Raw genomic sequence first — 12529 nt, forward strand, 5'->3', positions numbered from 1 at the left:
TCTTCAATTTTCTTAGGTTCCATCTCAGAAAGAAATCCTGAGAACAGACACTCATTTTGAGTAGCACGTCTAGTTCTGACTCCAACATCTGGATCACCAATAATCAACTCAAAAGGGTGAGCTTTATTCCAGACTGTCTGTCTTGGAAGATGTGATCTTGATGATTCGCCTTGAAATTCATTGTGATGTTGTGTCCTACTAGATGATCCTTCAGCATCTCCCCCTGAGTTGTTGCCATGTTGACTTGAAGATTCTCCGTCAGTAGCAGTGGTATCTCCATTGTTGCCAAAGTTTCCATCACTATTACCTTGAGTATCATCAGGATTAACAGGTTCTTCACCAGCAACAACCTCAGGTTCTTGACCATGTTCTGATTCTGAATCTGACGTATCATCAAACTTCAGTTTCTCAGAAGGATCTTCAGTTTGGATACTAGGGAGTTTAGTGTCATCAAATGTAACATTGACACTTTCAGTTACTTTGTGTTGATCAATGATATACACTCTATATGATCTTCTTCCATATCCAACAAAAATACCCTCATATGCCTTTGCCTCGAACTTACCACGACGATCATCTCCATCCTTGAGCACGAAGCATCTGGCACCAAATACATGAAAGTATTTGATAGAAGGTTTCTGTTCATTCAAAATCTCATAAGGAGTTTTCATGAAGTCTTTGTTGATTAGAGTTCGATTCTGAGTATAACATGCAGTATTGACAGCTTCAGCCCAAAAGTACATTGGAAGACCTGATTCATTTAACATCGTTCTTGCAGCTTCAATCAATGTACGATTCTTCCTTTCTACCACTCCATTTTGCTGAGGGGTTCTAGGAGCTAAAAATTGTCTGGTAATCCCTTTGTCTGTACAGAATCCATTGAGAAGTGTATTCTTGAATTCTGTCCCATTATCTGACCTTATTGCTCTAACAGGGACGTTAGAATCTAACTCAATCATCTTGATATGATCAATCACAACTTGTGGTGTTTCATCCTTAGAGTGAAGAAATAAAACCCATGTATACTTGGAATAGTCATCAACTATCACAAGACAGTAACACTTCTTTGACATAGAAAGGATATTAACTGGACCAAATAAATCCATGTGCAATAATTGCAGAACACCAGTTATGGAAGATGTGTCAGTGCCTTTGTGACTTGCTTTCTTTGACTTTCCTTTCTGGCAAGCCTCACATAATCCTTCTGGAGAGAATTCCAGCTGAGGCAGACCTCTTACCAATTCTCTTTTGACAAGAGAATTCATTGTTTTGAAATTGAGATGGGAAAGTCTCTTGTGCCATAGCCAACTCTCATCTGACGATGCCTTTGCATAGAAACAATTGACTTCAAGATTGCTTCCAGAGTTCATGTCAGCTACGAACAGATTTCCTTTCCGGATTCCCATTAAGGAGGGTTTTTCACTTTTCTTGTGCAGAATCTGACACTTCAGCTTGTCGAATAAAACATTGTAGCCGTTGTCACAAAACTGACTAATGCTAAGCAGATTGTGTTCAAGTCCTTGCAAAACATATACATTTTCAATGATAACATTTCCAGCTTGCAAACAGCCATATCCCTCCGTTAAACCTTTGCTGTTATCTCCAAAGGTAACCACTGGGCCAGCTTTCTCAACCACATTTGATAGCAGGGCTCTATCTCCGGTCATATGTCTTGACGATCCGCTGTCAAGAATCCACACTACCGGTTGTACCTGTTTAATGCCCTCTTTTCTTGACGATGAGGTGCTTGCATTACTAGCCATGAGAGCAAGATTCCCAACTTTTTCATCTTCACTGTCAGTATCATCCCAGCTTCTTCCCTTTGCCAGGTACGCCCTTTCAGATTTACTCTTCTGATTAGAATCGTAAGAGTTCTTCCTAGCTTGTTTTGGCTTCCTGCATTCTGTGGCAAAGTGTCCCAACTCATTACAGTTGAAGCATCGAATGGTGCTTCGATCAACCATCCCTGTTTTATACCCACCACTGCTGGTGTTAGAGGATGAAGATCCACCTTTCTGGAATCTGTTGTAGTTGGACTTGTACTTGAACTTGGGATTCCTTTTGAATCTGACATTTGAGAATCTCTTGACAATCAGGGCCATTGACTCATCCTCCAATTGCTCCAGTTCTTCCAAGGAATAATAATCATCTCCTGATTGATTTGTAGTAGGAGAATCAAATTCTGCTACTATCACATTATCTTCAACCTTGGAAGACTGTACCATTCTATCTGACTGTTGAGATTGTTGTTGATATTGTGGTTGTTGTTGTTGTTCATCAGCTACTAGAGCAGTAGACGTGCTGACCACTCTTCCTTTCCCGTAAACTTCCTTCTGCTGAATCTGCTCCAACTCATAAGTCTTTAACACACCATAGAGCCTTTCCAAAGAAATCTCACTCAGATCTCTTGCTTCTCTTATGGCAGTGATTCTATGTTCGAGATGAGTTGGCAGTGTTAAAAGGAACTTTTTGTTGACCTCCCTGATGGAATAGTATTTACCATTAATGTTCAGGTTGTTGATCAATGCATTGTACCTCTCAAACACTTCAGTGATTCCTTCTCCTGGATTTGATTTGAAATATTCATATTCAGAGGTTAGGATTTCTAGTTTGTTCTCCCTAACTTCCTCTGTGCCTTCATTAATAATCTCAATAGTTTCCCAGATATGTTTGGAATCTTTACAATTCATCACATGTCTATTCATCAGGGGATTAAGGGAATCTACTAAGATTAATTGAAGGCTAGCATCCAGGGAAGCTTCTTCTATTTCAGCAGGGGAGAAGTCCTCAGGATCCTTCACATAAGTTCTCGCTTTGGTGATCACCACATCATTTTCTATTACCTCTGGTTCCATAACCATAGGAATTTTTGGACCCTTCTTCAACACTTGCAAATATTTGGGATTAGCAACCTGTAAAAACAGTAGCATCTTCTTCTTCCACATAACATAATTTTCTTTATCGAAAAGTGGAATTTTAACAGTTCCAACTTTTTGTGTAGTCATTATGAATTTTTTTTGAGTGAATAAAAAATTCAAGAAGTGAAAGAAACACAAAAGTATAGGATCTAGATTTGTACGTTAATCAGAAGGCTCTGATACCAATTGTTAGGTCCCAATTTGTTTGTAGAAGGGGGGGTTGAATGCAAACAATACCGTTTCGTCGAATAAAATGCGGAATAAAATTGTGAAACAAAATTCAAGTTAAATAAAACTTTTATAAAACTTGAAAGGTGTTACAACTACGGTATTGGTTACAAGGGATTAATCTCAAATCAATTATTACAAATCTAGAATAAATTCGACATGAACTTTTTCTATATTTGTAATTAAAAGATCAAATGCTAAATGCGATTTGAGATTAAGTTCTAGGGATTTTAATCCGCTAGATTGATACACAAGAACAAGAGAGTGATTTCTAGTTGATTGGATTTAACTTTACAAGCTAGAAATTGTAATCTTGAATTAGCAGATAAGATGAAATATTTGGCTGCTTTTTCTCTGTTTTGTTCTTGGCTTCTGTTTGATTGCTTTTCTGTGTTGTAAGTAAATTGGATGCTTCTGCTTCTTTTTAATCAACACAGCCGAGATCAAATGAACTGGTATGACAATCCTTTGTCCAATAATACTTTCGGTGTGACAATCTTTTAGAGCTAGCAAGACAATTAAAATGAACTAGCAAGACTTTCGGTATGACTATTGATTGTCATACCGATTGTCATATTAGTTCAAATGAAATTGTCTTACTGAATTAATAAGTGATTTTAATCTAAATAATAATTCTATCAAGACAATCAACTGAATTAGCATGACTTTCGGTATGACAATCAATTGTCATACCGATTGTCATACTAGTACAATCAGTTGTCTTTTTAGAATTAAAACAGATTTTAATCAATTAAAATTCTGAAAAACCTTAATATAAATTCAGAATTAATTAATCAATTAATTTAATTAATCAAATAAATTAATCTTTGCAGATATAATTTATTTTCATAATTAAATTATATGACTTAATTAATTAATAGAGAATTAATACTAACCCTGAGCAGCATCCATTCTTCTGACAATCTTCTGAAAGTCACTGAGACTTATGAATCAATTCCGCCACTTCAATGCTGACACTCGATGTACTGTCTGGTTCATGAGTGACTAACTTTCGTGACGTTTCTTCATGTCTTGACTTTGTTGTTCTGATTGAATCCTTGTAATAAATAATACCCTGATGAGATCTCTGTCACTTGATTAAATCCACGATCTTGATTTATATCACTGAGGCATGATCAAATTCTTGAACTTCTTCCAGTGAATCTTCAAGTCTGCAGATGAACAAAGTTTCTTTATTCTTTGACAGATGTTACTTTGTGAGATCTCTCTGATGATAGATCCACTATTTACTTATTACATTCTTATTTGAGTTGAGTTAAATACTCGAATAAACGAGTAGGCTATGACATATGCCTTTCAGGGCGCGCAGAGGGTCTCTGGAAAAAAATTTTTTCAGCACCTGTTTTCTGATTTTTTTGTGTTTTTGGATAGGTTATTAACTTCTAAGGGTTCCTGTAACAACAATTCATGGGTTGCCTCCCACGCAACACTTCTTTTTTGTCATTAGCTTGACGTTCCGTACCTTTCTCAAGTAGTCAACAAAATGGCACTAACCACCTCTCGGTTTGCCATGTCCCCATAGTAATGCTTCAACCGCTGACCGTTAACCTTGAATGCTTGGTCCGAATCATTCTCAAAAATTTCCACCGCTCCATGTGGAAATACAGTTTTGACAATAAAAGGTCCAGACCACCTTGATTTCAACTTCCCAGGAAAAAGTCGGAGCCGAGAGTTGAATAAAAGAACTTGTTGCCCTGGCACAAATAACTTAGGATGTAGCTTCCTATCGTGCCACCTCTTCACCTTTTCCTTATACATTTTGTTATTCTCGTACGCTTGAAGTCGAAATTCATCAAGTTCATTAAGCTGAAGCATTCTTTTCTTACCAGCTGCATCTAAATCCAGGTTCAATTTCTTCAATGCCCAGTAGGCCTTATGCTCAAGCTCCGCCGGTAGATGACATCCCTTACCGTACACCAACTGAAACGGTGACATCTCAAGTGGAGTTTTGTATGCTATTCTCTGTAAGCCCAAACAGCTTCATCGAGCTTTAAAGACCAATCCTTCCTTGACGGACAAACAACCTTCTCTAGAATACGCTTTATCTCTCTGTTAGACACTTCCGCTTGACCATTTGTTTGCGGATGATAGGCAGTAGCTACTCGATGATTCACATTATAACGCTGCATCATAGAAGTGAACTTACGGTTGCAAAAATGCGATCCTTCATCACTTATGATTACCCGAGGTGTTCCAAACCTTGTGAAAATTTGCTTATGAAGAAAATTTAGCACTGCCTTTGCATCATTTGTCGGTAAAGCTTTAACTTCGACCCATTTTGAGACATAATCGACTGCCAGCAAGATGTACTGATTATTGCAAGACGCGATAAAAGGCCCCATAAAATCGATTCCCCACACATCAAAGACCTCGACTTCAAGCATCACAGTTAATGGCATCTCATCCTTCCTTGACAAATTTCCCACTATTTGGCAACGATCACACCTTAAAACAAACTGATGAGCATCCTTGAACAAAGTAGGCCAGAAAAAACCTGCTTGCAGAATACGAGCTGCCGTCTTCTCACCTCCATAGTGTCCACCATAAACCGTGGAATGGCAGTCTCGTAATATCCCCTCCGTCTCACAGAACGGGATACATCTCCTGATGATCTGGTCAGCTCCCTGCCTAAACAAATATGGTTCATCCCACATATACCACTTCACCTCATGCAGAAACTTCTTCTTTTGAGCGGATGTCAAATTAAGAGGCATTATATTGCTGACGAGATAGTTTACAATATCTGCAAACCATGGTTCTTCCTCCTGAATTGCAAACAACTGCTCATCCGGAAAAGATTCATTGATTAACGTCCTATCTTGTGAAGTAGAATCGGGATTCTCCAACCTAGAGAGATGGTCAGCTACTTGATTCTCAGTACCTTTTCTATTTTTGATCTCTAACTCAAATTCCTGAAGTAAAAGCACCCAACGAATGAGTCTCGGCTTCGAATCCTTCTTAGAAACCAGATAGCGAATAGCTGCATGATCAGTGAATACTGTTACTTTCGTACTAAGCAGATAAGATCGAAATTTCTCAAAGCCAAAGACTATAGCCAAAAGCTCCTTCTCAGTAGTGGTGTAGTTCAATTGGGCACCATTTAAAGTCTTACTCGCATAGTAGACCACATGGAAGAGATTTTTCTTGCGCTGTCCCAGAACTGCACCTACCGCATAATCACTCGCATCACACATCATCTCAAACGGTTCTGTCCAATCTGGTGCTGTAATGACTGGTGCCGTGATCAAACTCTCCTTGAGAGTCTCGAATGCTGCCAAACATTCATCATCAAATTTGAAAGGCACATCTTTTTCAAGCAAATTGCACAATGGCTTAGATATCTTTGAAAAGTCCTTGATGAATCGCCGATAAAAACCCGCATGACCAAGAAAACTACGGATTCCTTTCACAGAATTATGTGGGGGAAGATTTTCAATGACTCCCACCTTGGCCTTGTCCACCTCCAGACCCTTGCTAGAGACCTTATGCCCAAGGATAATGCCTTCACGCACCATAAAATGACATTTCTCCCAATTAAGCACCAAATTAGTTTCCACGCATCTTTTGAGTACGGCGCGCAGATTATTCAAACATTCATCATATGACTGTCCAAAGACGGAGAAGTCATCCATGAACACTTCGACATTATTTCCAATCATGTCAGAGAATATAGCCATCATACATCTCTGAAAAGTGGCCGGGGCGCCACATAACCCAAACGAAACTCTGCGAAAAGCAAATGTGCCAAATGGACAAGTGAAGGTAGTCTTTTCCTGATCCTCTGGTGCAATACAAATCTGATTATACCCGGAATAACCATCCAGAAGACAAAAATACTCATGACCCACCAATCTTTCAAGCATTTGATCAATAAATGGAAGGGGGAAGTGATCCTTCCTTGTGGCTTTGTTCAATTTTCTATAATCCATGCATACTCTCCATCCTGTAACTGTTCGAGTAGGGATGAGCTCATTCTTTTCATTTGCGACAACAGTGATACCTCCCTTCTTAGGTACACATTGTACGGGGCTCACCCACGAGCTGTCAGAAATAGGATAAATGATGCCTGCATCTAGCCATTTCAGAATTTCTTTCTTCACCACCTCCTTCATGATGGGATTCAGTCTTCGCTGCTGTTCCACAGTTGGCTTACTACCTTCCTCTAGCAGAATTTTATGCATACAATATGAAGGACTTATCCCCTTGATGTCTGCTATGGTCCATCCTATAGCCGATTTGAATTTTCTCAAAATCCTTAAGAGCTTGTCTTCCTCACTACCTGAAAGGTCAGATGAAATAATAACAGGTAACGTAGATGAATCACCTAAAAAAGCATACCTCAAGTGTTCAGATAATGGTTTGAGCTCCAAGGTAGGTGCTTCCTCTATTGATGGTTTGAGCTTCCCTTCAGCATTCTTAAGGTCAGAAGTACCAAGAGATTCAAATGGTATGTCCAGCTTTCGCTTCCATGGAGAAGCGTTCAGATATTGTAATTGCTCGTTGCTATCTTCATCATCGCTGTCAAAATCCCCCACTAAGGCCTTTTCCAATGCATCAGAGATTAGCATGTGATCGAGTTCCGAAGTAACCGCAGTATCAATCACATCCACTTTTAAGCACTCCTCATCTTCTGTAGGGAATTTCATTGCCTTGAATACATTGAAGGTCACATCCTGCTCTTGGACCCGCATAGTAAGTTCACCTTTTTGCACATCTATCAAGGTACGGCCAGTAGCCAAGAAAGGCCTTCCCAAGATTATGGGAATCTTCTTATCTTCCTCAAAATCCAGAATAACAAAATCTGCTGGAAAGAAGAGCTTATCCACCTTGACGAGCACATCCTCAACTATGCCCCTTGGGTAAGTAATGGAACGGTCAGCCAATTGTAGCGACATGTATGTGGGTTTTGGATAAGGCAGATCCAGCTTTTTAAAGATCGACAACGGCATCAGATTAATGCTTATTCCCAAATCACAAAGGCACTTGTCAAAAGTTAGATTGCCAATGGTGCAAGGAATGGTGAAGCTTCCTGGATCTTTCAGTTTTGGTGGTAACTTTTGTTGCAGAACAGCGCTGCATTCTTCTGTGAGAGCAACGGTTTCAAGGTCATCCAGTTTCACCTTCCTTGAAAGAATAGTCTTCATAAACTTCGCATAACTAGGCATTTGTTCAAGAGCTTCAGCGAAAGGTATATTGATGTGAAGTTTCTTGAACACCTCCAGAAACTTCCCGAACTGTCTATCCAGCTTTTGTTGCTGCAATCTCTTAGGAAAAGGTGGTGGAGGATAGAGCTGTTTCTCCCCTGTATTAGCCTCTGGCAGAGTGTGTTCAACAGTAGTCTTCCTTGATTCCGCCGCTTTCTCCTTTTGCTTAGATTCTTCATCTCTAACTTCAGCTTCTACTTCTTTTGCCTTTTCAGCATCAGCTACTTTTCCAGACCTTAAGGTAATAGCCTTGAATTGCTCTTTAGCTTCCTTCCTACCTGGTACTTCCGTGTCACTGGGAAGAGTGCCAGGTTGACGATTGAGCACTGCATTGGCTAATTGACCGATTTGATTTTCCAAGGTCTTGATAGAAACCGCCTGACTCTTGCACAACAGCTTAAGTTCCTCCAAATCAGCACTAGTGGGTGCAGCTGTACTTCCCTGTTGAGGATATGATTGCCTTGCAGCATACTGCTGTGGTTGCTGGAATCCAGGTGGGTTAAACTGTTTACTCACTCCTTGCTGATATGGTGGCTGAATAGCATTCTGATTATTCCCCCAGCTGAAATTTGGATGATATCTGTTATTAGGATGATAGGTCGCTGGCACAGGCTGCTGTTGTCGCTGATAATTATTCACATACTGAACAGATTCGTTGACAAGAGAACACTGATCCGTAGCATGAGAACCTGCACAAAGCTCACAAACCATAGCTATTTGATTAACTCCATACGTAGCCAGAGAATCAACCTTCATTGATAGCGCTTGGAGCTGGGCTGCAATAGCGGTGGCTGCATCAACTTCCAGAATACCTGCTACCTTGCCTGACGTCATCCTCTGAGTTGGGTTTTGATGCTCATTTGCAGCCATCGTCTCTATAAGATTATACGCCTCAGTATAGCTTTTAGCCCATAAGGCTCCTCCAGCTGCTGCATCGAGCATGGGTCGAGATTGGGCCCCCAAGCCATTATAGAAACCAGTGATCACCATCCAATCCGGAATTCCATGATGTGGACATTTTCTCAACATTTCCTTGTAGCGTTCCCAAGCCTCGCACATAGATTCTGTAGGTTGCTGCGCAAACTGAGTAAGAGCACTCCTCATAGCAGCAGTCTTTGCCATCGGATAAAACTTCACCAGAAACTTTTGCGCAAGATCTTGCCACGTAGTGATGGACCCAGCTGGTTCAGAATGTAACCAGTCTTTAGCCTTGTCCCTTAGTGAGAATGGGAAAAGCCTCAACTTGATAGCCTCATCAGTCACGCCATTATACTTAAAAGTGCTGCAGATCTCGAAAAAATTCCTTATGTGCATGTTGGGGTCTTCAGTTGCCGCTCCTCCAAAAGAAACAAAATTCTGCACCATCTGAATAGTGCCCTGCTTGATTTCAAAGGTGTTAGCTTGAATAGCCGGATGAAGGATGCTTGACTGAATGTCATCAATTTTAGGCCGAGAAAAATCCATAAGAGCTGGATCAGCTTGAACAATATGATCTCCCATGTTTACTGGTTCTTTCTGCTCAGTTCCTGAATCTGAATCCTCAAAAACTAACTTCTCCGGAATATCAAGAACTTCGTCTGTCTCCTCAGCTGTATCTAAAGTTCTCTTGCGAGCACGAGAACGAGTTTGCATAAACGCTTGCTAAAGTACCTGAAACATAACCGAAAAGAGTAAGTAACTACTACGTCCTAATCACTGAGTCCTAATGACCAATGATGGTAAGTACATAAACTAAACAAATACGCCGAGTCCCCGACAGCGGCGCCAAAAACTTGTTAGGGCGAAAACACGCACTAATATTCACGCAAGTATACGCGTTCGCAAGTAATATAGAATACTTTCTAGTTCGTTCCCTCAGAGACTCAGACTAAATTATTGTCTAATTAAACTCACTCACCAATGTATGATTACTTCTCAATGTTAAGATAATAACACTTAAAATTATTGATTAAATATTAACTATAATTAACTACTTAATTAACCACTTAACTAACACTTCAATTTATCAATAATAAAACACTCATGAGATCACAACTTCATTATTACTTCCTTCTATAGCCATTGTTATTACCTTTAGCATGTGACAGTGATGATATTAATCGAATAACACGAAACTGATAAAAGCCAACTTTCATTGTACTAATACCATTCTACCAAGCATCCACAATTAAGATAGAAGTTGAATAGTCATCAATTATGTTGAGTTCCTATATGTCTACAGAAATTGACAACACAACGATTTAAGCTCAAGTTATTCCTTTTGATTACATAGGGCAAATAAAACTGTTAGAGTTACCCACTAATCATGCACAATGTACATGAACCTATGCTAGCATGGCAAGTTCTAAATCTCAAGATCCACCGTCGCTTCACAAGAGATTAACACCCTATCTTATATGTTCGCGACGCACATAAGACGAATACGCACAACCAATACTAGATATCATGCAATCATCACACACTAAAGTATTAAACAATTAACTAAAGAATTCCATAATAAATCCGTTGCAACCCCATGATCACGATTAGCCCATAATAGAACTTATCGCCATCATGGGTTCATATGAAATCATGATAAACAAACACAAGAAAATAATAACTAAACTAATTATATTAAAACAGAGTACGTCACAAGAGTAAATAAGTCAAAGCAAGAAAACTAACATCCAACGTTACAACGAAACAAGAATCACAAGAAAATATGCTTCCTCTTCGTTGCGGTGTGCTAAATCGGTCTTCTTCCTTATCTCCTTCGCTTCTTGCGTAAAACACAATCTAAAACATAATCCTCTTAATACTCTCTGTGAAAACGTCTCAAATCTACCTATATAATAGTCCCATAAAACTCAGATTACATAGAAGTTGGAAGCCAAACAGAAGTAGAAGTCTAAAATAATTTATCTTTTTCCCCGACCCTGCGCGGCCGCTCAGCATAGCTGCGCGGGCGCGCAGGTTGCTGCGCGGCCGCTCAGCATTGCTGCGCGGGCGCGCAGGCCTCTACTGGAAAAAATCTAGGTTTGCTCCGTTTCTTCGCCGTAATCTGCCCATTCCTTTCCTCTCGCAATGGTGAACACATGCCAAGGCTTATTCTTGATGATTCCTCCCCCGAAATGCAACTAACACCCTGAAATGCATAAACACTAGAAAAACGCATCAAATACACAAAATACTTGATTTCAAGACACCAATTTAAGCCATTTTAAGACGTTCTAAGTGGTATAAAATGCCACTTATCACACCCCCAAACTTAAATCGATGCTTGTCCTCAAGCGTCACAGACTCAAAAACAAATAAAAATATGCTTGAATGCAATCTATATGAAAATACAACGATCCCCCTTACTACAATTAACCAACCAAATTGTCACATCTCAACGAATGCAGTTAGACAACTAAAGATCAATAAACTCATGCAAACGGACATACAGCCAGAAACGTGGTGTGTGCAAATGCTTAACAGATATGCTTCGGAACTAGACCAATTACTATGACTAGACTATCCTCAAGGCAATCCTACGATTATACAAAGAATAAAAATTCTAGGCACAAAGTGATATACAATACTACAAGAACTCTGGAGCTTACTACGGAATCGTGCTTTTTATTTACAACTCAAATGCTTATTTGACCGTGTAATGAGTGAGGTCCACAAAAGACTTATATAATGATATCCATGTAACGAGCGTTAGGTTAGCGGATCCCAGACTCTAAAAGCCTTAGGTCGCTAGGCACAAAGTCCCCTAAGAACTTAATAACTCGAATACCAAAGAGCCCACTCTTGATCAATTATGCAAGATTTTTTTTTTTTTATAACTTCTGAGCAAGTGCGTTTCGCTCCATCTTGCTCAACCCTAGACTACTCGCAACATATGCGAGCCGGCTACTAGCCATTTGACGCCTAGCCACAACTAGCAACAACTTCCATATTTTTTTCTCCAATTAACCTTAGAATTCGGTACCCGGAGCTCATCTTGCTAGGTCTTCATGGCCTCTTCTAATCTTTTCTCTAGGCCCCAGAGTATGGTCCTATTGGTTACTTCTACCTGTCCATTCCCCTAGGGGTGGGCCGCATACACTCTTTTATGCTTGATGCCAAGCTCTTTCAAATATGCTTCAAAATCTGATCCAACAAACTGCGATTCGTTATCCGAGATCAAAA

At 39.8% G+C, this 12529-nt stretch overlaps 1 non-coding gene across 1 annotated transcript; it reads left to right on the forward strand.

Moving 5' to 3' along the window:
* Positions 1-9371: 9371 nt before the first annotated feature.
* On the forward strand, positions 9372-9478 carry LOC141675592 (small nucleolar RNA R71). The gene has a single exon (XR_012556236.1). It is a non-coding gene; the product is annotated as a small nucleolar RNA R71 (small nucleolar RNA).
* The last annotated feature ends 3051 nt before the right edge of the window (positions 9479-12529 follow it).

This window comes from Apium graveolens, chromosome 7 (assembly GCF_009905375.1).
Source record: "Apium graveolens cultivar Ventura chromosome 7, ASM990537v1, whole genome shotgun sequence".
In the NCBI taxonomy this organism is placed as follows: Eukaryota; Viridiplantae; Streptophyta; class Magnoliopsida; order Apiales; family Apiaceae; genus Apium; species Apium graveolens.